This window comes from Bubalus kerabau, chromosome 14 (assembly GCF_029407905.1).
Source record: "Bubalus kerabau isolate K-KA32 ecotype Philippines breed swamp buffalo chromosome 14, PCC_UOA_SB_1v2, whole genome shotgun sequence".
Lineage (NCBI taxonomy): Eukaryota > Metazoa > Chordata > Mammalia > Artiodactyla > Bovidae > Bubalus > Bubalus kerabau.
Window position 1 is genome coordinate 8,995,956 of NC_073637.1, and position 23,159 is coordinate 9,019,114.

Consider the following 23,159-nt stretch of genomic DNA (forward strand, 5'->3'; position numbering starts at 1 on the left):
CAAAGATAAAAATAAACAAAATTTTAAAGAATAAATAAAGCCACCTCACATACGTTTAGATTTTTTTAAATGTGATATGACTATTTTGAGAGAATAAACTAGAAAAGGTTAAAAAAAAACAAAACATTTCTCACTTATTACCTTTAGAGAAAATCCATAAAATATGCCCCAAATTTATTCCGGTATGACCCCAGCAGCAGCATGACCCCATCTTCAGTTATCTAATTACATCTGCAGTAATTTCATTCCCAAATAAGGTCACATTCTGAGTTGCCAGGGACTAGAATTTAAATATTAATATATCTTTGGGGAAGGGAACACAATTCAATGAGGGCTTCCCCAGTGGCTCAGTGGTAAAGAATCTGCCTGTAATGCAGGAACCACAGGAGATACAGGTTCGATCCCTGTGTTGGGAAGATCCCCTGGAGGAGGAAATGGCAACCCATTCCAGTGTTCTTGCGAAGAACATTCCATGGACAGAGGAGCCTGGCAGGCTACAGTCCATGGGGTCACAAAGAGCTGGACATGACTGAAGTGACTTGGCACTCATGTGCACACAATTCAAGGCATAATGGTCTCCCAGAAAAGAGATAATCATCAGAATAGTGATGGGTGTCTTGTGAGTAACACCGAATGCTACAGAACCAGGGAGTACATCCTAAATACTGAAGTTAAGCCTCTTCCAATCCTAACTAACCCAACTGGGAAATAAGTGTATCTTCACACATTCAAGGGCTCTGAAAATTTATCTACCTTATGGGACGTAAAGAAGGATGTGCTTCAGCAAAACAAGGAAGTAAATAGGAAATAGGAAAGAAATAGGAAAATGTGGAATTCAGGAAACAAACACCCCCAGTCGGGTAAGGGTACAAGAGGTGTCCAGGATGGTAGGCATGCCACACAGAAGGGAACCTGGATCACCCTAGAAAGGATGGTTATGATATTATTAATAATTAAAATGCTTAGAGGGACTTCCCTGGTGGTCCAGTGGTTGAGACTTCATCTTCCAATGTGGGGGATCTGAGTTCAATTCCTGGTCAGGGACGTTGGGATCCCACATGCCTCACAGCTAGGGAACCGAAATGTAAGACCGAAGTGATGTTGCAACAGTCAACAAAAACTATTTAAAATGCTTAATAGAAGATTTGATCAGCTGGAGCTCTTGGGACAAAATATGAAGAAAAAGTATGAATATAAAGGAGATTTTGCAATAAGGAAAAAAAAAAAAAAAGAATGGTAACCAGAAGCTTTACAGAAAAAGAAGACACAAAAGCTATATAAGAAAGAAAATAAAATCATAGTGTTTCATCTGGTTCTAGAACAAACTTCAAATAGTCATAATACTGAAAACTCTACTAAAACATTAAACGCATGTTGTGATATAAATTTGTCAAGAAAATTAGAAAATATATGAAGGAATTAAATCCTACTTAATTTTACCTATACAACAATAAATGCTAAGTGTGTAAAGCCAAAAAAAAGCAATATAAGAAATTATATTTAGAAATATGGAGATAACTACCAAAAGAAACAGTTCAAAGAGTTAAAAAGGATGGCTCCTAAGAAGCAGGACAGAGGTGGGGCAAGCAGGTGATGGCTGCTCTTTTCATTATAAAAATGTTTTATTCTATTTAATTTTTAAAGCCCTGTGGCTTTATTCAAATTACTAGAAAGGGTCCAAGCAATTCACAGACAACTACACAATCAGTAAGTATAGTCAATACTGGGATTTGGGGAATACTTTCTTGCTTAAGCCTGACTCTTCACACTATACCTTGCTGTCCACGATAATAGACTCTGTGACTTACCCTTAGGACACAGAAGTGAATAAAACTGTGCCCTCCCTAAAGTGCCTCCCTGTCTGAATGGGAGGATGGAAACAAGATATTAAAAAGTGACGCATGTATGCGTGCTCAGTCATGTCCTACTCTTTGTGACCCTATGGAGTGTAGCCTGCCAGGCTCCTCTGTCCATGGGATTTTCCAGGCAAGAATACTGGAGTGGGTTGCCATTTCCTTCTCCAGGGGATCTTCCCAACCCAGGAATCAAACCTGCATCTCACAACTCCTGCATTGCAGGCAGATTTTTTACCACTGAGCCACTGGGGAAGCCCAAAAGTGATGCAAGAAAGACAAAATAAGAGATGTGTATAAAGCACTAGGATTTGATAAGAAAATAACCTTGAATATGGCTTTGAAGGCTTGCGTGATCTTACCAGGACCTATTGTCCAGGGTGGGTGGGCAGTTCTGCAAAACCAAGAAAATGAATTCCAGTCTCCTAAGATTATTTACCCCCAAAAGGTCCTTCAGACATTGGTACAGGTAATTCTGCAGTTTTAGCTTCTTGGTAAATAGAAAGATGAATAGTCCATAGCCTGGAGCACAGTGGAATCCGAGGTGTAAGCTATAGCCTAGACTTAACAGTACCCTGAGATTTCCCGTGTTGGATGTGAAGACACACTGGTAATGAACATGTCATAAAACAGATGGAGGTGCGTTTTCTGAGCCAGGCTGCTCCCACACTGGGCTGGAGGAGGACAGGTCTGCTTTCCTGGGAACAAGTTAGCAAGAAGAAGGGATGGAGCTACAAACCCACAGCACATAAATTCAGAAGGGCAAGCAAAGGCTGGCAGAATGATGGATAATTCTCTGCATTCAAGGTGCATATTCTGAAACCAAAAAGCAACCATTACAGTAGAGCAAGCAAAAAAAAAAAAAAAAAAAGGTGGGGGAGAGGAGGGAGAATATGAAACTCTGGGGAAGAATGAGAACAAATAGAAACAGGTCAATGAAAGAGTATTGATATAATCCAGTAGAACAAGAACTAAGATGGCAAGTAGATTTATCCTATCCCAAAGTTTACCATGTGGTCTGCTCTGCCTGGAACAAAGGCTTGAGAAGGATTTTAAAGGTGGAAAGAGATCTGTGATGAATTAGCAATACCTGCAGCTGGCAACTGGAGAAGGCAATGGCACCCCACTCCAGTACTCTTGCCTGGACAATCCCATGGATGGAGGAGCCTGGTAGGCTGCAGTCCATGGGGTCGCTAGAGTCGGACACGACTGAGCGACTTCACTTTCACTTTTCACTTTCATGCATTGGAGAAGGAAATGGCAACCCACTCCAGTGTTCTTGCCTGGAGAATCCCAGGGACGGGGGAGCCTGGTGGGCTGCTGTCTATGGGGTCGCACAGAGTCGGACACGACTGAAGTGACTTAGCAGTAGCAGTAGCAGCAGCTGGCAACAAAGGAGGAAGAGATGGCCCATCACCTTATATTCCCCATCCTGGTTTTAAAGATTCTCAGCAGATGGATTCACTCCTTTCCAGGGATCAGCATGCTAAAGTCTTAGAAAGTGTGAATGTTAAGACACAGGAAACAAAGGACTCTTAAATTTCTTCAGCATTCTAAAGTCTTAGGAAGTTTGAATGTTAAGACACAAGAAACAAAGGACTCTTAAATTTCTTTTCACAAGGCCACGGTGTGTTACCTTCACAAAATGAAGAAATCTAATGCAAGTGAGAGTTTTCATTGAAAAACAAAACTAAGGAACCTCATTGTTGCCTTTCTGGCTAATTTCCCTCCAGTCTTTTTTAATTTATTTATTTTTAACTGGAGGATAATTACAATATTGCATTGGTTTCTGCCATACATCAACATGAATCAGTCATAGGCATTCATATGTCCCCTTCTTCTTGAACCTCCCCCTCACTCCATTCAGTTTTACATATGTGAATACACTCAAACATGGGATTTCTTCTGATGAGAAAATTTTAGAGTACAGGGTGTTTGTTTCATAGTTTAGATTTAGTAAGTCTCACTCCAGCTGAGGATTTTTCTTTTATTTGTATCCCATCAAATTCATAAAGACCTACCGAAGCTAAAGCTTTATGTTGACAGGGCCAGTCTATTAAAAGTGCCCATGAGGAGACTGAACTGCCCTCTAACTCAGAACTTTGGGCCAATTAAACACTTCTTTATAGACAAAATGGATACTTTTCAACCAAAGTTCCCTGAGAAATAAGCTCTGGAACCAACACTTCCATATACTTCCCTCCAACACGCGCGCACGCACACACACACACAAACACACACACACTGCAAATTGTTGCAAACTGACAAATCATTATAATTAGTTTATGGTTAATTGGGAGATTTGATGATTTACTAAAATTATCCTTCAGCAAATTGATCAACTATCAAGTTGGGTTTCAGTGAATGGATTTTTCATTGAGTTGAACTAGGATACCCTTCCAACGTTTTAGAATTTAGGGTGGATGTGACCATTTTGCAGAAGGAGTCAGAAGGCTTCTAAACACCTAAACTCTCATCCCATTTAGAAATGAAAAGCTAAAGAAACCTGTTGGCTTGAAATGGGATGGTCCCAGCCAACATCTTCTGATGGGTAAGGACACTGAGGACCCCAGAAAAGACACTCGCTCTGGGGATTAGAGCAGAGAAGACTGGACTTAGTGTCCTGACTTAGTGGCTCAGTTGGTAAAGAATCTGCCTGCAATGAAGGAGACATGGGTTCAATCCCTGGATCAGGAAGATCCCCTGGAGAAGGGCATGGCAACCCACCCCAGTATTCTTGCCTGGAGAATTCCATGGACAGAGGAGCCTGGCAGGCTACAGTCCATGGGGTCACAAAGAGTCGGACATGACTGAGAGACTCACACACACACAGTGTCCTTAGCAGAGCCCAGAGAGGGGAAATGGGGGTCAGAGCTGACTCTGGGGACCTTGATAGGGAGCTATGGACTTTCTAAGAAGTATGGAGAATCTCATGCTTAATATATTTGCCAAAATAAGGAAATGTGTCTGCACCCCAGCTGGTGACACAAGCCAAACCCTTCCCATGAAGAATGGAGCCTAAATAAAGGGTTTTCCTGCAGGACATGCTGTAAGTGATAGATGAACAGATAACAGATGCTCATTGGGTGTCTACTGTTTTGCTTCGGAAACACAAATAGAAATGATAACTCACCCCCTACACTTTGTTTTTATTGAAGAGAGAAGATGAGACAGGTGAAATAAAGAATATGATGAGATCCTCGGTGTTCGGGAAAAAATGACTTGGTAGCAGAATGATAATACCCCTGCTGATACCTGTCAAAGTTTATTTAGTCCTTTGTAAACAGCCTTCACAGATGTCATCACATCTATTTGTACTGTACCCCTGCCCTATGATTTACTTAATATATATTTTGAAAAGTGAAAAGCATTAGTCGCTCAGTCATGTCTGACTCTTTGCAACCCCATGGACTGTAGCCCACCAGGCTCCTTTGTCCATGGAATTCTCCAGGCAAGAATACTAGAGCGGGTTGCCATTCCCTTCTCTAATTACTGAGATATATCGTTTGTATCTCTTTACTTGGAATCCATTTCTAATGGAAAATTGCCTAAATTGGGCAATAGAATCAATTTAGTTATTACATGTTTTTTCATCCAATGATCTCAATTTACTTAGAAATTCTGAGGGGGAAGAAAAGGCAAATGATGTCTGGAATGATAATCTGGCAATGAGAAAGTACAGTTAGAGATGGTATATCTAATCATATACCTATAGACAAGTACTGTCTATAACAAAGCTTTAAAAGATATGTTTTATTGTTGTAATCATTTCTTTCTTTTTTTCTTAACATGTATTTTAATGGGCTCACATTTTTTTTTCCGTTTGGGAGGTGGGAGAGGGGTTCAGAATGGGGAACACATGTATGCCCGTGGCAGATTCATGTTGATGTGTGGCAGAACCAATACAATATTGTAAAGTAATTAGCCTCCAATTAAAATAAATAAATTTAAATTAAAAAAATAAAAATAAAAAAATGAGATATAAATAAAAAAATACAATCTTCTTATAAAAGAAATTCTATACTATGGGTTTACTGTGGTGGTTACTATTTTTCTAATACATTAAATGTAAAATGTCCATTATGTAGCACCGAAAATCATCTCATTCCATGAGAGCTGGCTGGGCAGGGATCCCCAAGTGCCTTGCGGCCATTTCTGTCCCAGTTAGGACAGAGGTAAAGGGGGGATGGAGGGGATGCCGGAGTTTTTTCTCAAGTTCTGACCACCTCCACTCCGGCTCCCCCTCCAGAGTCTGTAAACACACAAGCCGTCACAGAACTAGTTCCCTGTGATGGGTCCTGTGATGGGTTGGCCCAGAACCACCACCCAAGAGCAGAAGGATTGGTCTCGCCCCTCCAATGGCTTCCTGGACACTTCCTCTCTGTTGCTCAGAACTCACCTCTGGTGAAGACAATGCTCTGAGGAGATGAAGCCAGAAGTCCTCTGTGTCCCAGCTGGACAGGGAGGGAGCAGAGAGGGGGCCCCATGGCCCTTTGAGGCCTTTCCCCGCCAGGCCGCCTCGCACTCAGAGGCCAGCATAGGTGTACGACAGCATACTGGGCAACAGCAGTGGCAGCCTCTGGGGTGGACTGTAGGCTTCTTCATTTGGGTTCTCCCAGAACCAAGACCGGGCTTCCCTGGTGGCTCAGTGGTAAAGAATCTGCCTGCCAATGCAGGAGACGCGGGAGACATGGATTCCATCCCTGGGTCAGGAATATCCACTGGAGGAGGAAATGGCAATCCACTCCAGTATGCCTGCCTGGGAAACCCCATGGACAGGGGACCTGATGGGGTACAATCCATGGGGCCACAAAGAGTCGGACACTACTTACTGACTAAACAGCAACAGAGCCAAGACGGGCAGCAAGGATTTCAGATGAGAAAGTGGACACTTAGCCATAACCTCACAGTTCATCTAGACCAGTCTGGAAACTACGTGTTTCCATGCCCTCATGCTGTGTGGCTGTTTCCTAGAGTTCCCAGAGCATATTTCTCACAATAACTTTGCAAACCGTTACAGGAGGGACAAACGTGAGTTCTATTCAGCTGCTTATACTTTAGTGTGAAATAGCTTTGAATCCATCTTGAAGATCACTTTTCCCATACAGGTATATGCACAGGTATATAGCAGGGCTGGAAGAGGAGGGAGCAGGGGGTGGGGAGGAGGAGACAGAACCGAGGAAAAGGGCACAAGGAAGGTGTCGACACACAGGGACTCTCTGAAGTGGACTGTGGTTGAGACCACCAACCCCCTCCACCCTTCCTTCTCTGATGTCCAAAAAGACACATATTGACCATTCACAGTGTGCTAAACCCTGTGTGAAGGGCCCAACTGTGTGGTAGGAGATAAGGGGAAGATTTAAGTTCAGAGCATCTCAGACTCAAGCAGTTGGTAAAGACAGGCATTATGAATTAGCAAATTCACCAACTTTCTACAACAGCCCAAGAACTTTCATAAACAAGAAAGATCAACCTGACCAAGTCCCATGCTCTCATACCAAGGGTCCTGAGGTATATTTCTAGAAGGAATCCCATTTCCTGCCAGTACGTGAACACAACCATTTCATAGCTCTGATTTGAAGCTAAAGGGTATTTTTTTTCCTATATATATGCTTTGAAAGAAATAACAGATCATTTTCCACTGGTGCGCAGACATCTGAAGAAAGGAAAAAGTCAGGAAGACATTCTTAACTGGAGACAAAAGTGAGTGGTCCCATCCCCCACCCCCATCATTTCCCCATATTCTCTTTTTCTTGCTTTACTTCACCTCGAAATGGAAGGGGAAAAGCTCTTTTCTTTTTATTTTAAAACCATCTTGCCTCTAAAAATGTCATCTCCCTCATTTCATTTTTCTCCCAACTCCCTTTTAGTTCACCACCTGGCTATCGGGAGAAAAAAATGGAGATTTCTTGGAGGATTTTGGAAAAGCAGTGGTGCGGTGGGTGAACAATGAGCAGCTCTGGACAAGAAGCCACTCCAGCCGGACTCTGCCCTGCAGACTGTGCAAGTGACTCAGTTCTCAGGTCCTCACTTTTCTCATCTATAAAATGATGACTTTTCTCATCTATAAAATGATGAAATGAATCTTCACCTTCAGAGTCTGGCAAATCTCCCTTATCCAACCTCTTCTGCATGCCTTGTTTGCAATTGTGAACACAGAACCACTTACAGGGCTTCCACAAAAAGGTGTTGAATGAAAAGCAAGCATGTCAAGCATGTCTTTGAACATGTAATAGGAAGGTCTGATGCCAAAAGGTGAGATTTAAAAGGCTCAGGAAGTAGTGAAGTGCAGACAATGACTGACCATTGTGTGAGTCTGAACAAAGTTGGCCCAAGTTAGCCTGGCATAACTAGCGATGGTTTCACGGCTATTGTTATTTCTCCCCTTCTTTGAAAATAAGTTCAAATTTGACTGATATTTATAAACACAACCACTCTGAAGGGTGTAAAGCTCATTAGGTCATGGGGTGGTTTCAGTTTTGGCATCTGGGGCTCCTTGGGATCCATAGATGAAGGAGGCTGTTTGGAGCCTGTTCAGAGTCAACTGAGTCAACAGTTCAGAGTCAACTGTTTCTGAGTCAACTGTTCGGAGCAGACAACCTTTGCTAATTGGGGTGGAGGCTGGGAGCAGGTGAGAGGGGAGAAAATCTGAAATAAGCACAGGGGCCTGATATTAGTTTTAAGACAGGATGGAGAAATGCCAGGGTATGGCCTAATTTGACCCTTGTAGGAAGAGAAAGAAGGGATATTGAGAGGGGACTCGTGGGTTCTGGTCTCAGGCCAGCTTGGGTGCAAATCCTGTCCTGCTGACTAGCAAATTGTGTGACCCTGACTAATGCATTCAACTTTTCACTCTGGTCCTCAACATTCTCATCTGTTCATTGGGGATGATGATATTCACATCATCATCATTCTCATGGTAACAAAAGTGCTTAAACCACAGTAAGTCACCAGTTCCCTTTCTTGATAGTTAACATGGAAGGAAGAAGTGTCCTCACTCCAGAGCAGACACTGTGCCAGGGCTGGGGACTCAGAGGTGCCAGAGCAGATGTTTAAGAAGTCAAAGTCTCCCACCCCAGAGACCCCTCCCCAGCCAGGCCCACCTAGAAATTCTATATGCCTAGGGACTCCACTGTAACATTGCCAGTGTTCTTCAGTGGCTAAGTCGTATCTGATTCTTTGTGACCCCACGGACTGCAGCACACCAGAATTCCCAGAGTTTCCTCAGACTCACGTCCACCGAGTCAGTGATGCCATCTAACCATCTCATCTTCTGTCATCCTTTTGCTTCCTATGTCTCCTTTTGCCTTCAGTCCTTCCGAACATCAGGGTCTTTTCCCACGAGTTGGCTCTTCGCATGAGGTGGCCAAAGTATCAGAGCTGCAGCTTCAGCATTAGTCCTTCCAATGAGTATTCAGGGTTGATTTCCACTGTAACATGCACTCACCCAATTCAAACACTCAACGTTGTTAGGACCCATCAAGGCTGCTTGACAGAAATCCTCCCATTATTCCCCATAAAATGTCACCCACCTGTCGGCAAGCAGGCCTTCAGTCCCCACTGCCTTTGAAGGAGCCAGGAACCAGGTGACAGAATCTACAGACGCCCCCTCTTTGGGTGAGTTGATTGTTTTTTTCTTTGTTAAATTAGAGGCAATTGGATTCTTCCAGACAGCAGAAAGAATAGATGGATGGTGAAGGTGAAATCATAAAGGAGGAAGAGAGACTGTAGATAAAGAGAACAGAAGAAAAGACCCTCACAACGAATAATGATAAATCATTGTTATATTAATAGGTAATTTTTGGGCCATGTCCTGTGCTAGGCACCTGAAACTCACACACTTCAAACAGAGCTTCCATCATGATTAAAAGTGACCCTCAGTGGTTTCCTAAGCAATCGGGATTCAGCAGCCTAATGACCCAGATCATGGCCCCTCACTCTTCAGTGGCCGCCCCATCTGGGCACTCAGACCCTCTCTCTCTAAACTCTGGACCTGCGTGACCCTGCACAGTTCCCAGGTAGTACCACCCCCTCTCCAGACAGCCTTAGGGTGGCCCCTGCTCTCTGTGAACAGTAACTTTCATCCTCAACCCTCTGCCTGGTCCTATATCCATACTTAAAACCTAAAGGCAGTCAGTCCTAAATATTCATTGGAAAGACTGATGCTGAAGCTGAAACTCCAACACTTTGGCCACCTGATGCCAAGTACTGACTCGTTGGAAAAGACACTGATGCTGGGAAAGATTGAAGGCAGGAGGAGAAGGGGGTGACAGAGGATGAGATGGTTGGATGGCATCACCTACTCCATGGACATGAGTTTGCACAAGCTCTGGGAGTTTGTGATGAACAGGGAAGCCTGCCGTGCTGCAGTCCATGGGGTTGCAAAGATTCAGACACAACTGAGCGACTGAACTGAACTGAACTGATACACAACATGAAGTCTTTACCAGGCCAGTATCCTCCTGATTTTCAGTTCTCACTCGGAACACCACTTCCTCCAGGAAGCCTTCCATAACACCCTACAATAGGTCTGTGCTCTGCCCCTCACTGGATGTGTCTCACTATTGAGTTGATCTCCACTCTCATCCGACTCCATCAGCAGACAATGAGCTCTTTGAGGTCTGGCTGTTGCCTGGGGTTTGTCTTAGTGTGGGTTCCCCACAAACAGCCTGAGACCAAGTCTCAGGTGCAGGCGGTTTGTTTCAGAGATGATTCTGGGAAGGAGAACCACAGGATCGGGGAGGATGGGATAAAGATTGGGAAAAGCCAGTACCAGTACCGGGGTGCATTTCAAGGTCGTTGCTGTGGGAATGGAGGCTCTCCTGGATGGGTTCAGGACTCTTTCCAGAACCATCCCTCTGAAGGACGGGGGAGGGAGTTTTACCCACCCATTTTTTCCCCCACTGATGCCCTGATAAAGTCATCTTTCTCAGCACCTCCCCATAGCTCCCAAGAAGCTTTCAACCCTTGGGCTGAGCATGGGCAGCTTTCCTGAACGCAGTCGAGCCTCCCACTCATGCCCTTGCTGTGGAATCCTCTCTCGTCTCCTTCGATGGGGCCTGTTCCGTCTCCTCTGGCTTCCAGCTTACCCTTCCTCCAGGGGAGAACCCTTCCCCGCCTTTTTCATCCAGCTCCTGCCCAACACCCTCTCAAGCTCTACCTTCTCCAAGAAGTATTCCCAGATCCCTTGGCCCAATATAGTTCTCAAGCTTGGCTGCAAACCAGAATCTCCTGGGAAGCTTTAGAAAAACAGTACTGACACAGGGCAGGGGGGGGTCCCACCACCAGGGATACTGGAGTAATTGATCTAGGAGGAATCCTGGACAGCAGAACGTTTTAGAACCTCCTCAGGTGATTTTAATATGCAGCCTGGGCTGAGAACAGTTTGCACGCCTCCGTTTTAATTGTGCATCCTCTGAATTTCCATGTGCCCTGCATCCCACCGTACTGATCGCTCTGTCTTGTAATCTGTTTATTCCTCTGACTTCTCCCTCCTCCCGGGGCTCATCAGGGGCTGCACTCTCATCTCTTTCCCCTACACCCGGTGCTCAGCTCACAACAGACATGCCGATGCTGCCGTTTCCCAGGCCGGGTAGCTTCTCTCCTCTCGCCTCCCCTCCCGATGCCTCATTTTCCAGCCCCCTGAAATGCAGCCCATGCTTCAGGGCTGCAAGACGCCTGGCTCTCTCAGCTGCATCCTCCTCTGACGTTTCTGCTTTTATCTCTGCTCTCACAGGCGCTGACACTACAGCTCTCCAGCGCCCACAGTCATCAGTGTTGACAGCCGCTGCTTTGCCTAAAAGCACTTCAGTGAAGTGCTGGGAAATCCCTGGAAATTGCTCCCTGGGCACCGCCCCCACCCCCAGGCTTCCTGCCCTGTGGAGGAGGAAAGGCCTCCAGGGAGGAGCGCTGCCGCCCCTCCTCTGGGTAGGAACCCTGCAGACCTCAGAGCTCAAGGGCTCCAGGTCGCTTGCTCCAAAGAACGTTCAAATCTCTGACTCCATCTCGTTCCAAGTCACTGTCACTTTTGTTTCCACATCCGATTTAATCTTCAGGGCAAGGACTGTCATCCTCACTCTACAGATACATCAGGGTCAGTCGGAGACCCTCCCGTCTCAGCCTGGCCTCTTCCTAGCTGTGTGGCCTTAGGGTCCTTTACCTCCAGGGTTAGAATATGCACAGCAAGGAGTTTCCATCACTGTTACCGTGAGCTAAACATGAGGCCCGGGATGGAGGTGATGTGGCTCCATGGTGTGTGTGTGTGTCTGTGTGCTCAGCTGTGTCTGACTCTTTGCGACACCATGGACTGTAGCCCGCCAGGTTCCTCCGTCCATGGAATTTTCTGCGCACAAATGCTGGAGTGGGTTACCACTTCCTCCTCCAGGGAATCGTCCCAACCCAGGGATTGAACCAGCATCTCTGGTGTCTCCTGCATTGGCAGGCAGTATTTTTTTACCACTGAGCCACCTGAGAAGTCCTGAAGCAATGTGGGACAGATGTGTAAGACAGCTCTCTAGGGCTGGGAGGGAAGAAGGGGAACCATGTGAGGAGAGATGGAGCAGAAACTGTCCACTCGCTGTCCTTGGGATCCAGCCTTGGGGGCACCAAGGACATGGCAGGTGTCTAATACTCACCCCTTTCCTCCTGCAGCTCTTTCGGGAAATATGTGTTCCCTGGGGGCCCCTGGCTGCAATCCCCTAACCTGGCTGATGTCACCTCTGGCTTGTGGCTCATGGTCCCCTTAGCCCTGACTTCCAGCTGACCATCCCAGGACACACCCGAGACCACAGCCAGACACTCATGGTTTGCGTCCTGCCTGCGTGCTCCTCATGGCTCTCATCCCACTCCCCTGGGCCACTCCTGCACTCCCAGATACCCAAGGTCGTGCTCTCCAAATGGTGCTAGGGAAGCCCACCCCTCCTCACCTGTCCTGCTGAGCCCATCAGAAGGGCACAGGATCCCCCAGTGGCTGGCACCCTCCTTCTGAAGAGAATCTGCCTCTGTCCCTTCCATCGACCTCCCTGCAAGTCTTCTCTACCCTCCCAGGTAGTGACAGACCAGGGCCTTTAGACTGATTTGGGGGCTGTTCCTTGGTGGTTCTTCATTGTTCTTGGTTTTTTAAATCTGTGGCCTAAACATCATTTGTTCTCAATTTTGGAGGTGCAGCCAAAGTTCAGATAACAAGAAAAATGCCATTTAAGTTCCCATTGGCTGAGCCATGATTTTTATTGTTCCTGAGCACAATGAATCCCCTGACTCGAACTGTGGAACCCTCAGCCCCTGTCCTTTCTGTGAGCCCTTCCCCAGTCGAGCCTGGTCTATGCTGTGGAGGGCTGGCCTGTGCCTCCCTCCTCTCTGTGTTCTCAGCACACAGTCCCTTGCAGGCAACCAGAGCACCTCTGTTCAATGAACAAAGGGATGAGCATCTTAAATAATGCTGTTCACTGAGCAATCAGGTACCAGGTCTCACTTACATGGAAGGCATGGCTTACAGGGGTGGTGGAGTATGAAAATAAATGGATATTACGCTATATCCAAAAGTGATGTGTAACAATAATAGACACAATTGTTATAACAGAAAACATCGATTGACCTAGTCTATCTGCTCAAGTTTACATACCGATGTATTCAGTCTTCACAATGAGTGAGAGGGGTATTACCATGTTCCCATCTTATAGAGGAAGAAAGTGAGGTACACCAGGCTGCAGTGTGAGCTAAGCATTCTAGACATTATAAAAACCAAGACTTAAGATTTCTAAGAGAAGTTCAGATATGGTGAGATGGCCTCTCTTGAAAATGTGCAGAACAGTTTTCCTGGAAGAGGTGCTATGGCACGTGAGCCTTAAAGAGTGTGACTTGCATTGGTGGACGTGGGAAAGAAAGACAGGCCAGGTGGACCAGCAAAAAGCCAGGTGTCCTGCTATCGAAGGAAGGACAGCAGATGGCACGTGCTCCAGAACCAGCCAGGAATTCTGTACTGACCAGATGTGAGACGTATACGATCTAAAAGGGATTCGGAGCTTGGCGTCCATATGCAGGCAGCCACGAAGTATGCGGAGTGACCAGACCAGAGGTCAATCTGACAGGGTGCGTCTCCTGAACTGACAGACAGTGACTGGACAAGGCAAACTAATCAGGAGATTCCTTTGTAACTCAGGACAGGTTCACTGAATAGTAAGAGTTGAAAGAAAGAGTTGAAAGAAAAATCACTGTTATAACTGCACTCTGCACACCAGACCAAGCTCTCTGAGAGAGCACACAGGGTAATACCCAATTGCCTCTCCCAGAAAACATCACCTGGTCAGGAGGTAGCAGGAGGTTCATTCTGAACAACTGAATGAATAGGGGAATGAACAAACCAGGAAGTGACCTCTTCCTTCCCAGAGTGAGAACTTTGGCTCAGCACTGCTGGAGGGATGAAGAAGGGGGTGAGAGTCCTTGTCAGAGAAGCATGGATGGATGGAAAGATGCTTGGTTGTGCGCAGAAATGGGGAGCAGAGACGTACTTGAATGTGAGCTCTCTTCTATCTCAGCAAATGTCATTTAATCACTCGGTCGTCACCCAGTTGTGTCCCACTCTTTGCCACCTATGGACTGTAGCCCGCCAGGCTCCTCTGGCCATGGGATTTTCCAGGCAAGAGTACTGGAGTACGGGTAGTCATTTCCTTCTTCGGGGCATCTTCCCAACCCAGGGATGAAACCTGCCTCTCCTGCATTGCAGGCAGATTCTTTACTCCTGAGCCACCAGGGAAGCCCCTCTGGGCCATAGTTTCCCCATCTACCCAGCTGTTGGTAGCAGAAAGATTGGACCTCTAAGGTCCCTCTTGGTTCTGCTATTCTGGGACTTGAGGAGAACCCAATGCCCTGCTCTCAACCCTGCTGCTACCTTTTGATGCTCAGTGGGGCCAGGAAGAGTGAAGACTCCACAGCAGCCAGAACCCCACAGGTCAGCACCTGCCCCCAAAGGCAGCCAGGCCCGGTTATTCTGGGCCGGCTTCACGGCCCCAGCCTCCCTCTCCTCTCCTGTCCCAGGCTTTTAATGAAAGCCCCTAAAGAGCCCGTGCTCTTACGCATTTTAGAAATCTCATCTAATAGGGGCTTATGGAGTATAAATTAACCCCGAGGAGCAGAATTGCATTAATCCCTGTGGTGATTATGCATTAGCCATAGAAATTTCTTTGCCTATTTTAAGCAGCTGAACCCAGACTGTCTGGGGTGCTTTTCCGCTTTGTCTCTGTTGCCAGCCATTCATTCATTTAGAACATCTCACTTTATAATACATCCCCTTCACTCCCCCACCCACCCACCCACCCTTCCCAGCTGTGGGGGTCGAGGAGGCCACAGTGCAGTAGCGGGCACCACCCCCTCAGGCCAGTCTGTCTCCGTCCACATGACCTTGGTCAAGACACTTCACTTCCCTGGGTTCTGGCTGCTTGACTTTACCCAGTGATAAGAAGGGTAACCTTCCAGGATGTTTCTGAGTTGAAGAATTCACATTTGGGACTTGCCTGGTGGTTCAGTGGTTTAAGAACCCACCTTCCAGTGCAGGGGCCAGAGGTTTGATCCCTGGTCCAGGAAGTTTCCACGTGCCGCGGGGCAGCTAAGCCCACATGCCACAGCTGTGAAGCCTGTGTGCCCTAGAGCCCGTGCTCCACGAGAGGAGCCGCCACAACGAGAAACATGCATGCAGCGACTGGAGAGTGGCCCCCGCGCGCCAAAACTAGAGAGAGCCTGCACGCAGCAGCGAAGGCCCAACACAGCAATAAATAAACAAATGAAATAAAGATTCACATTCGTAGAGCTCTGCAGGCATGGTAGGCCCTCATCCCTCTTATCCCTCTCCCCTTCCTTTCACCATCACCTTGCCTGAGTTAATATGACCAGAGCTGAGGGTGGCTGGTTAAGAAAATCACATGGAATGAGAAAGATCCGAAAAAAGTTTCAGCTGTAGGTTCATGCTCCGGGGCTGAAAATAGACCTAATTAGTATTCTGAAGGCATTAATGAGGTCTTCAAAATCAAGTAAAGGAAGAATTTTACTGTACATTCACCAGAGGTGTGTTGTACCTCACTGGGGACTTTCTGGGAAAGAAACCAAGGTGTGACTACCCGCACTGCCCACCGCCACTTCGAGCTTGAGTCATCCTGGTTTCCAAATCAGAAATTTTCACTGAATACTGGTCTCGCAAGCAGGCAGGACCTTTCTCCTGAGAAGTTCAGAAATACTACTGAACTTCTGGGGACAGCATCTTATGAGGAAGGGGCTCACCTGGGCCCCCAGTCCCTGGGGGAGTGGATCCCATTTCCCACGGCAACCTCAGAGCGCCAGGGGCACAAAGACACCACTCTGTGGCCTGGCCCCGCCTCACTCAGCCCCTGACACAACCGCAGCTCACACACACAGCCCTCTGCTGCTCACCATAGCCTTTGTGCAGATTTTTATCTTCTGTGGAAACTGCAACAATTCTGAAGGGCGGGCTGAACAAGAGGAACATCGTGCCTGCTGGACAATTGAGGACAGACTCCCCTGAAACCACAAAAGCAGAGGCAACTCTCTGCACCGCCTCCGACAGCAGTGGACACATGTGGTCTTGGATTATCCTCCACCTACATCATCACCTTCGTGATACTGGGCGCCCCTTGAAGACGTCCATCTTTGGTGCTATGCTTTTTTCTTTTAAGGTTTTTAAATTTAATTTAATTTGGTTTTGGCTGTGCTGGGTCTTTGTTGCCGCACGTGGGCTTTCTCTAGCTGCAGCAAACAGGGGCTTCTCTTGTTGCAGGGCACAGGCTCCAGAATGCATGGGCTTCAGTAGTTGTGGCTCACAGGCTCCAGAGCACAGGCTCAGTACTTGTGGCGGGCAGGCTTAACAGTTTCTCGCCTAGACCAGGGATCGAACCTGTGTCCCCTGCATTGGCAGGCAGATTCTTACCCACTGTACCATCAGAGAGATCCTGGTGCAATGTTTACCGAGGAGACTCTTAAGTATCAATGCATACTTAAACCAGTGGATAGAGCTGAAAAATTATTATCACAATTAAAATTTGTTTAGCCAATGATACACTCCTTTCATTTTAAACTACATATCTCTGTGAGATATTTTTTCTAGGAAGACAGGATTAAAATTAAATATAGAACTAGAATTTGGGGTTTTTTTTTTCATAGTATCATTTTCTTTATTTTCATTAATACTATAAAATAAACCAAGCTAGATAGAACCAGAATTTTGAGTTGCTATATAAGAAAGTACTCAAACATTATTTTCAAAAGTAATAAAGCATATTTATAACAGTGCTCTTATTAAACATATTGCTATACAACCAAAAAAAAAAAAAAAGAAACAAATTATATACACCTGATGTGAAGAGCCAACTCACTGGAAGAGACCTGGTGCTGGGAAAGACTGAAGGCAGGAGAAGGGAGTGACAGAGGATGAGATGGTGGATGGCATCACTGACTCGATGGACATGAGTTTGAGCAAGCTCCAGTTCAGCCTAGCGTGGGTCCTTGAGCTGGTCCCTCTGGAGCACAGTTGCCGCAGTTAAACAGCTCTGGTTGAACTTACAACAGGTACTAGGATATATAGATGAACAGGACAACAGCTCCCCCAGGACCCTTAGTCTAGAGACACAGACCTGAGGACCACCATCCATCAGGCAGGTTTGTGAGCGAGGAGGGCAGCTGGCACTGGGTGATCTGCTTATCAGACACAGAGCTTTGCCTGGACCAGAGGGGACGGCAGGTCAGGAGTGCAGTTAGGAGTGGCCACAGTCTCATTGAGAGAGAACTGAGCCAGGCAGTGCTGTGCAAATATACGGTGGGGACCGGCTAAGGATGCCGAGGCAGAGTGGACAGGACTGGGGGGCTACAGGCTGGAGGATGCTGGAGATCAGCTGAACAGGGCCTGACCAGGGCCAAGGAGCAGAGAGAGGGGCCGCGGCTGTAACTGCACAGTGTCCCTGGAGCCTTGCCAGTGCCGTAGACCAGAGACACTCCAGGTCCCGCTCCGCCGTGCCAGCTGAGACTCAGAAGCCGGGGCACCTGCAGAAGCTCTCCCCCTCCTACTCTCCTCCTACTCCTCTCCCCTGCCTTGCTCCACAAGCCTCTCTAAAAAGGAGGGAAGAGGAAGCCCAAGTTCTTCTTGGCTCCCACGGGGCTGACGCCTGGGCGCCCCCTGCTCCCCGTCCTCCCACCAGGAGGTTCACAGAGCCTCCTCCAGCTGAAGGGCGTGGGGGCCACCGAGTGGGACTCTGTGACTCACACTGAACAGATAATGAGCTCTGGTGACAGGCGACCCAGCGTCAGCGGGAGAAGTACCACCTCTCCCAGGGCGAGGGCTTGGGCCTGTGGGGCTCATCCGTGGGAAGGAGGCTGAGCAAGAGTGACAGCTCCCCCAGCCTCAGCCTCTCATCACACCCCAGTTCCACCGCCCCCGCCAGGGAAGCCTTGCTCTTTTACATGTGCATTTTGCAGTTAAGACAGTTAAAGCAGGAGGGTCCCCCGCCCCCGGAGGCTTGAAACTGGAGGCTCCATCTTTGACTTGGGCTGTCTCACTTTTCCTTGAAGCTCAAGCGCTAGCCCTGTCTCCACACGTACATCAAAATATGTTTTCTCTGCCCACTTGATCGCTGATCCTTTTAGCTCAGTCAACCCATTCATACTGCAGAGCCTGCCTGACCACTAAAAGTCAGCCATGAATAACTACATGAGTTATCACATCACAGCAGAAGTGAGCGGCATATACTCTAAAAGCGGTGCCCTTGTAGCTGTGTGGTTTAAAATGCCGCGTTGTGGGAATTCCCTGGCAGTCCAGTGGTTAAGACTCTGCCTTCCAATGTAGGCGGTGCAGATCCCAGCCCTAGACGGAGAGCTAAGATCTCACATGCCTTGTGGTGAAAAAAAAAAAAACCAGAAGCATTGCTGTAACAAATTCAATGAAGATTTTAAAGATGGCCACAAAAAATCTTCTAAAAATACCATGTTGTTAAGACTGTAATATTGGTATGACCCTGGTGATGAAAAGATGATGGACTAAGGAAGAGAAGAACAGGACTCTGAGACAGAAAAGAGAATGCAGCTATGAGACAGCACCCGTTTTACCTGCCCCAAGATATCCCTGTGTCAATGATGATGCAGTGTACCAGTCTGGGCCCTGGCAGGGAAGCGTGGCACTTGCAAGCTGGATGCACAAGGGCTCAGCGATGGAGCTACCTGCAGGAGAGAAATCGGAAGGAGACAGTGCAGAAGCTCTGTGCCAGCAGAAGCAGGACCAGTTACCATCCCCCAGGTCCAAAGAAGCAAAGTGGGGGAGAAGTTACCAGAATCCCAAGAGTAGCTGCCTGGAGAGGGTCTCCCAACAGGGCCTGAGGTTCTCAGTAGGAGTGCAAAGCTGATAAGGAGAAATGGGTGCCCAGTTCACCAACCTCCCTCCCTCTACCCTACCTGGACTCCCTACTGGCCAAACTCAACCAGACATCCAAAGGCAGGGAGCCTACTAAAGGAGTCCCTGCAGTCATCCCCCAGCTCTTCCCAGAATGAGTGGTGTCTGGACCTCACTGTGTAGCAGTTGCAGACAGACAGGGCTGGTAAGGAATGGATGGAGGGCATGGAGAAGGGCAATGAGTCCTCACCCCTATACTCCAGCCAGGTTCTTAGGCATGAGGAAATAATGTCAGCCTCTCCAGTAGAGACTTCTTGGTGGCCTTGCCAGCATCCAGCTTCCCCATCCTCTTTTATGACAACTCTGAGGAAGCTGACTCCAGCTCCAGGTGTGGAGGAAGATACAAGCTAGGCTAAACCAATCAGAATACCCCTTCCCCACTGGAAACAAGCATTTGACTTAAGTCCAATTTGACTCCATGACTTTTCCTTGCAATTCTGAGAAATGACAACCTTGCTTTCCTGCTGGTTATAAACAAGGAAGACTGGAAGCCCTAAGATGTGGGGGTAGCCACTGGGGTCATGAGGAGAGTCAGTATAACGATGGAGAAGACACCATCAAAGGCAGGATGGAGAGACAAAGTGAAACCAAGCACTTGGCAACATCCCTGAGCTATTGAACTGGCCTCTCGGATGTACACCTGCCTCTGTGCTTTTCAGCTAAATAAAACACATTTCTGAGCTGGATTTTTTTTTTTCATTACAACCAAAAATTCATTACACCTGGGCTTCTCAGGTGGCACTAGTGGTAAAGAATCCATCTGCCAATGCAGGAGATGAAAGAGACACGGGCTTTATCCCTGGGTTGGGAAGATGAGGGCATGGCAACCCACTCCAGTATTCTTGTCTGGAGAATCCTGGAGAGAAGAGCCTGGTGGGCTATAGTCCTTAAGATCGCAGAGTCGGGCATGACTGAAGCAACTTAGCCCACATGTACAACCAAAAATGCTTCAGTTGATACACCCTCCAAGAGTTAAACAACCCTCCTACATCTTAGGAGGCCCACTAGTAGGAAGGATTAAAAAGAAGGATCTACTAATCTAGGAATCTCCCCTCTAGGGAAGGCCCACTACAGGGAAGGATACATTAGTGGTTTTATACTATGCAGGAATATTCTAACTGTAAGAAGCCACAAGCTTCTGGCAGAGCATGCTCACAGTTCTCATTGAAAAATTTATTCCTCTTTGTAACTGGCTGTTTTGGTATCTTGTTTGACATAACTCTGTGTGTGTGTGTGTGTGTGTGTGTGTGTGTATGCTTGGTTCATGTCAGTCTATCACTGAAATTTTTCTCTGCTGTGCTCAGAAATTCTTTTAATTTAATGTTTAGTTTGCTGCTGCTACTGCTGCTGCTAAGTTGCTTCAGTCGTGTCCAACTCTGTGCAACCCCATAGACGGAAGCCCACAAGGCTCCCCCATCCCTGGGATTCTCCAGGCAAGAACACTAGAGTGGGTTGCCATTTCCTTCTCCAATGCATGAAAGTGAAAAGTGAAAGGGAAGTCACTCAGTCATGTCTGACTCTTAGCGACCCCATGGACTACAGCCTACCAGGCTCCTCCATCCATGGGATTTTCCAGGCAAGAGTACTGGAGTGGGGTGCCATTGCCTTCTCTGAATGTTTGGTTTAAGAACCTTCAAAAGATGTTGCTGGAGTTAAATCTAAGAAGGATTGTCACCCATGAAGCCTTCTGATGGGCAGCCAGCTACCTTCCTCCTGGCACCACCACCACCAACCGAGCCCCTTCTTCCCACTGGACTAAACAACAGGCATGAGTGATATGACTCCTAGAATTCAAATCACAAGCTTTCCAACTCAGGTATCCTAAGAGACTTCAAGAAAGGGAACACCATTGAGCAACCTGGGTATCTATGGCTTAAAATCATGTTTACCTTCCAACCAACCCTGACATGGTTATCATAAAGTACCCTCCCAGGGCATGACACAGCAGATCCATACCTTGATGGCAAGTGATGATCGAAATCCATATCAAAACTTGACCATGCCAGACAGAAAAAAGCAACAAGCTGATGCCAGGAGAGTCTGGATCTTGAGCAAAGACAAAATGAGGGGATCCTAGGCCTTTTCCTTTACTGATTAAGCAAACTTTTATTTTTGAACACCTTTGATATGCAAGGATCTATACCAGATGTGAAGAACTGACTCATTGGAAAAGACCCTGATGCTGGGAAAGATTGAAGGCAGGAGGAGAAGGGGACGACAGAGGATGAGATGGTTGGATAGCATCACCGACTCGGTGGACATGAGTTTGAGCAGGCTCCAGGAGTTGGTGATGGACAGGGAAGCCTGGCATGCTGCAGTCCATGAGATCACAAAGAGCTGGATATGACTGAGCAACTGAACTGACTGATCTATACCAGAAAAAGAATTAGCCATTGCTTCATTCCACAAACATTTCTTGAGCACACACTTGCCAGGTGCAGTGCAGAGAAATAAACGTGAATAAGCCTGGAATTTAGTCCATTCCACTGTCCTCATAGCTCAGTGTTTCTGAATGTGTGAGACTTACCATGAGTGGATACACGTGATTTTAATTGTTTTTAGTTCTACAGAGAGAATTCTTGTTCGTGCACAGGTAAGATATTAAATAACTGACTTCTGTAGTGTGAAAGCCATTCTCTTCTCATTTTTTCCCCAACTCCTTTTATTACTTTGAGAATAAAGTCTAAGTGTGTTACCATATGTTGTTAACATCTAAAAACTTGCCAATTTCCTTCTCTTCTAACAGAAAGAGAGACAAGAGAGAAACAAAACAAAACAGAGACAGAGAAAATTTGCCTTCTGTCCAGAACCTTCAAAAATAAAATATCCAGGGAAAATTTAACACCATTCTTTTGTTATCCCTGGTTTTACTTTTTATGGTAACCTTTTTAAGTAACGATAGTTTTTAAAGAAAAATGACAAGTAAATAATAAGACAGCTGTCAAATAAGTATGGTGAAATTATAAAGGGAGGTATAAATGATTGAGTTTTAGAAAAAATAAGAACATGGTATTGTGAAGGAAAGTTATGTCCAACCTAGATAGCATATTCAAAAGCAGAGACATTACTTTGCCAACAAAGGTCCTTCTAGTCAAGGCTACAGTTTTTCCTGTGGTCATGTATGGATGTGAGAGTTGGACTGTGAAGAAGGCTGAGCGCTGAAGAATTGATGCTTTTGAACTGTGGTGTTGGAGAAGACTCTTGAGAGTCCCTTGGACTGCAAGGAGATCCAACCAGTCCATTCTGAAGGAGATCAGCCCTGGGATTTCTTTGGAAGGAATGATGCTGAAGCTGAAACTCCAGTACTTTGGCCACTTCATGCGAAGAGTTGACTCATTGGAAAAGACTCTGATGCTGGGAGGGACTGGGGGCAGGAGGAGAAGGGGACGATAGAGGATGAGATGGCTGGATGGCATCACTGACTTGATGGACGTGAGTCTGAGTGAACTCCGGGAGTTGGTGATGAACAGGGAGGCCTGGTGTGCTTCGATTTATGGGGTCGCAAAGAGTCAGACACAACTGAGCGACTGAACTGAATTGATTGCGTTACTTTTTAACCAAGTTTTCCATTTTTCTCTCCTTAAGATGCTTTACCATCTGTGCAGATTCTACAGCCCTACTCTGATGAAGTCAAGAATTATCATGTGACTCCAGCCAATGAAATCCGGGCCGAGTAACACGTGTCATTCAAGGAAGAGACATGAAGCGCCGTTACGTCATTTGCCATGTCTTCTTTCCCTCTTCTGTGGACAAGCACTATCACCCCAAAGCCTGCGCGTTTGTCTGGGTCTGGATTGAGGACGGCAAGAAGCAGAGCTGCAACCAGGCCATGCTGACCACCAAGCATGAGTGAGAAATAAGTGTTT

At 46.7% G+C, this 23,159-nt stretch overlaps 1 long non-coding RNA gene across 1 annotated transcript; it reads right to left on the bottom strand.

Annotated features, from left to right (window-relative positions):
• Positions 1-16,558: 16,558 nt before the first annotated feature.
• On the bottom strand, positions 16,559-19,597 carry LOC129627223 (uncharacterized). Its single transcript, XR_008702488.1, has 4 exons — positions 19,484-19,597; positions 18,954-19,064; positions 17,209-17,256; positions 16,559-16,870 (listed from the first exon to the last, which is right to left on the bottom strand). It is a non-coding gene; the product is annotated as an uncharacterized LOC129627223 (long non-coding RNA).
• Between the last annotated feature and the right edge of the window lie 3,562 nt (positions 19,598-23,159).